Source organism: Dioscorea cayenensis, chromosome 17, assembly GCF_009730915.1.
Source record: "Dioscorea cayenensis subsp. rotundata cultivar TDr96_F1 chromosome 17, TDr96_F1_v2_PseudoChromosome.rev07_lg8_w22 25.fasta, whole genome shotgun sequence".
In the NCBI taxonomy this organism is placed as follows: Eukaryota; Viridiplantae; Streptophyta; class Magnoliopsida; order Dioscoreales; family Dioscoreaceae; genus Dioscorea; species Dioscorea cayenensis.
The window spans coordinates 14,740,164-14,745,002 of NC_052487.1; the positions used below are offsets into that span (position 1 = coordinate 14,740,164).

General features: G+C 34.5%; 1 pseudogene; it reads right to left on the reverse strand.

Moving 5' to 3' along the window:
• Positions 1–786: 786 nt before the first annotated feature.
• On the reverse strand, positions 787–2,672 carry LOC120281144 (annotated as a pseudogene).
• Between the last annotated feature and the right edge of the window lie 2,167 nt (positions 2,673–4,839).

Consider the following 4,839-nt stretch of genomic DNA (forward strand, 5'->3'; position numbering starts at 1 on the left):
CGATTTTTGCGATATAAAAGATCAAAACGTGTCAGCATCGCATTTGAACATAATCCGTGACACAATAAACGCTAGCAGCATTTTCAGATGTCGCAAATATTTGCGACATATTTTTGAAGATTAGCGTCGCAAATTTTATGACACAAAATAAAAATCGTCAGAAATTTAATCGCAATTTATGAATCTTACGAAATAATATTTGTCATTCAATTTCTAGACGATATGCGACAATTTATTCATGATCACAATTTACGTGTCGCAATAAAATCGTAGCAAATATTTGAGACTTTTTGCAACATTCTTTCGCGACTTATTTTGATTGTCGTACTTTATCATCGCATCGCAAATTGTTTCAAATATCGAGTCTTTTTGCAACAAATTTTGTTACCCATTTTGCTTGTTGCAAACTATTTGTCGCAAAATTATGTCATAATGTAGATGATGTTTTGCAACAAAAATTTGAGACACATTTCGATTATTACAAATTGTTTCATAAATTGTGTCTGCATCTTGATGAGATATTCCCGACGACAATTTTATTGTCGAAAATCATATCACAAATTAATTATTTATAATCATGATTATTTATAATAATTTTTTAACTAATATCACAAACCTGTTTTAAAGCCTAATTTACAATCTTGAACAATAAATTTTGATTATTTTTTTTCAAAAATAAACATTCCAATCGATAATATCTAGAATAACAATGCAATACAAAATATAATAGTTAAAACATCTAATACAACAAATAAATACAAAATGTAATAGTCCAAAATGTAATAATTCAAGTATCAAATGTAATAATCTAAAACACCACATTCATTTTATTATTGTCACAGACAGAACCAACTAATACATGAGAAAAACAATTGACAACTAATTTGCAAACCTTAGAGTCTTCCTGTCCTTGTAGTTCGGACTTTGTGATAACATGCTGAAAAACATAATTCAATTTCTCATAACCCTTCAGTTTAGCTTGAGGTTTATTAACATATACTCGACATGTTCTATCTGAACTAAGAGAAGCAACATATTGGTCTAAAGGATCCCAAGCGACACCTTGAACATAATGCAAATGACCATCCATAATTATACCTTTTGAGCACCATCAGTGTTGATTGGCCTTATGTCTAGGTTCGGACCTACTATGCCATCAAAAAGAGAGATGCATTTGGCATAATTAGGTTCCTCATCAAACTTTAAGTTGACCACATACTCGACAAATTGTTTGAAAGGTTGTGGACAGAAACAACATAGGGAATCTAGGGAAGTGGCCATTTTCTTTTTGCAGACAAGAAATCCTTTATTTTCTCCCTACATACAAATAAGAAAGAACATGAGCCCAAAAGGAAAAAGAAGTTCAATAGGCCATGTACTGAAGGTGAAATGACCATACCGTATCCTTGCCGGGTAGACATGGGCCACCGAGTAGAAAGATGAGTGTGTACGCATAGGGATTCTAAATCATCCCTCCTGCTTCCTGTTCTTCCCTAAATGTGTATGGACGCTAGCATAACGTCATTGTTCCCCTGAAAAAATTCAAGTAATAATAGGTAAGCATAGCACAAGAATCTCTAAGGAGGATTAGTCCAAAATGTGCAATTAAATCCTTTTTCTAGTAAAATAAGAAAAAGAATCGCAGGAGCGCACCTGAAAACATCAGGGCCAGCTGAACATATTCAACATGTCTGGCGGTAGATGTGTCTTTCCACCTAGTGGCTGATATTCATACGAGAAACAAATATTAAAAGGAGGAAATGACATACCCGAGCAATTTACATATTAAGTGAACAACAGTGGTGGCCATTATTGCTCCATAAAATCTAGAAATTATTAATTACCTAAACCAAGATCAACAAGGAAGAGTTTTCTCTTCAGGCGTGCCAGGAGGGCCAAGCAGGAAGTTCTCGGGCTTTACATCTCCATGAACATAACTAGGATATATAAGAGTTAGGAAATAAATTAACATATGACAGCAACAACATAATGAGAAAAATAAATCAATCAAGAGAATAATTTCATTAACCGAAATTACAATTAATATGCATATATACATAATTAGTAATTCATCAAAAAACACAAACAAACAAAAAAGTACCCTTTTAGAATGCATCTTCTCTAAAATGGATATTGCTTCAATAGTATATGGGCAACCATTTCAATCGACATTCCGCTGACAAGACGGAGAGGTAGATTAATATCTCAGCAAAAAGCTTAGTAAGCATCAAACAAAAATAACATTCGATTAGAAGCAACACTCACGTGTGAGAATTATTATTCCAAACATCCCATAAGCTTGGCCCCAGCTATATCCACTAACCTGAATAATTACGGTGATCAAGTATAATTCTTAGAACAAGAAACATCATCTTGAAGCATAAACAAAATGATACTTGCAAAATGTTAGATTACCATAACATAATAGTCCCCCTGTCAACCCTTGTAATGCACACGTGGCACCCCATGAATACCACCAAGAGTACTAAATTTGGATAGCCAATAAAAGACAACTATTATCACAAAGCGACAAATGTAGAACATGGAGATGACGACACAAAATGACAATGAAATTATCTCACTTGTAAACTTGTCATTCATAGGGAGGCGCCATAATTGCGAGCCTTTTTTGCTTGATGCTCAAATTTTAAGGCCACCTTACAATCAATCATTGTAGATTTATCAACAAAAGGAAAAAGAATTATGAGTCGAAATAAAAGTAAGACAACAAACAAACCTCCACATAGACTGGGGCCGATCATCCCTATCATTTGCATTAGTAGGAGAAATCCATGACCAACATATACTTGTCCAAAAACCGCTTTCCTAGCTTCCCTTTCAATCTTGTAAATGGGTGAATTGCCAACTGAACTGCATAGCGACAAAAGAAGAAACATCATACAATGAATCTTATGGATCAAACATATAGTCATTGTGGTTTAAAAGATTGAGAGGATAGATAAAGAAATAGAACAAACGCATCGGCCGGATATGTTCCATAAATGAAGGGTGAACACCACAACATTGTCAACAAATCTCCCTAAGAGATGAATACAAGCACGTATTATGTCTCAAGTATTCACCTCAAATCAACAATTAGTTATTCCTCCTTAGAAATCACGAAAGCGATGTTTTGGATCAAGCTTCAAAATACACTCTTTTCAAAGAAATAAAATCAAGCTTTAAGATAAATTATTACAATTCCACTGAACACAAATCAAAAGAGGGTATCTCTACAACAACAACTAGAGAAGAACTAAATCGAGAAAATGAAAATTTTCTTGAATATTATGGAGAACCAACTACCAGAAAAGAAAAATACAATCAGATAATCGAAGCACAAGAAAATCAGCCAACTACATCTACTGAAACAAAAACGCAGAAAACCTCAAGGACGGTAACAAATCTCAACTAACATCAAAACATATACAAAGAAAAAGGCAAAACCTTCTGGGGAATGGAGCTGTGTTTCCTTCATCCTCCCTATGGAGTTTATCAGCTCTTTTTGCACGCTATCAAACTCATCCATTCTCTCCCGACACCTTCCCTATTCTCCTCCCTTCCACCAATCCCACTGATCTCCCCATGCCCTCAAAAAGCCAAACCTCCCTCCTTTGGCTCAAGCGCCACAATCTCCCTCCGTGGGCCGCATGCCGCCTCGCAGCGCCCTCCTCCTCCCGGTCTGACCTCGCGGCGGGGCCTCTCGTCGACTACGGGTTCTAGTGAGCTGGCCAGCGTGATCCACTACGGCTCCGGCATCCTTCATCCATGGAGCCCAGTGGCTCCAATCCATCAGAAAAGCCTCTCCATAGAGATCCTATCTCGGGAGGAGAATCCTCAAAGGTGCTCAGTCGAGACAATCATAGGGCGATCTCGATGGCGGTGAGGGGCTTAGAATCAGAGAGAGCCCATTTGAAGGCGGTGAGGGTTTCTCGGTGGCGATCAAACAAATTGGGATTTTGTTGCTCGGGGCTTCGGCTCTCGAGTTCGGAAGAGATGTTGAAAGCAGGGTGAGATCTGTACTGAGGGATGCGTTGAGTGCGTCTTTAAGGAAATAGGGATGGGTATTATTGAAATTTGCAGTACTCTCAAGTTCATCTCTTGTTTTTGCTGAGAAACTTATCCCAGAGGCAAACAAGCGGTCATCATCAAAGGATTGATGAAAGTTAATTTTTATCTTAAAGTTTTCTCATTAATATTAATTTTTTACGTATTAAAATTTCTTTATTCTATTTGGTGATTTGTTTTATTGAGAAAATATACACTAGACAAATTTTTCAGATATATAGAGATAAAATATGTTATTTTAAAACAAATCTCTTGAAAATTATGTAAAACACTATCATTAAATAATAATTAACCTTTAATTACATTAAATTCAAATGCGGAAAGATTTTGTTAGCATTTGCAGTAGTCTCCATTGTGGAATCGAATAGTTGATGGATAAAATAAATAAAATTATTTAAAAATACAAAATAAGATTTTGATAATTTTTTTATAAAACAACAAACACTATATATATCAAGAGTATGAATACTAGTTTAATTAATCATCTAACTCGCTGATTCTACAATCACGATCGTATTATTTTTTTCAAATGAGTTTAACTCATTACTTTTCCACAATACAAGACTACAGTAAATTTTGTTTTGATATCATTTCTTTAACAACATTTTTTTTCAATATTATTTTTGATTGAGATTTTACAAAATAATAATTCAAAATTTTTTTTTTTTTTAATAATTTTTTTACATGAACCTAATTATAAAAATATAATTTTATAATTTTTAAAAATAAATTTCTATTTGCTTATGTGCCATATATACACTAATGGATCCT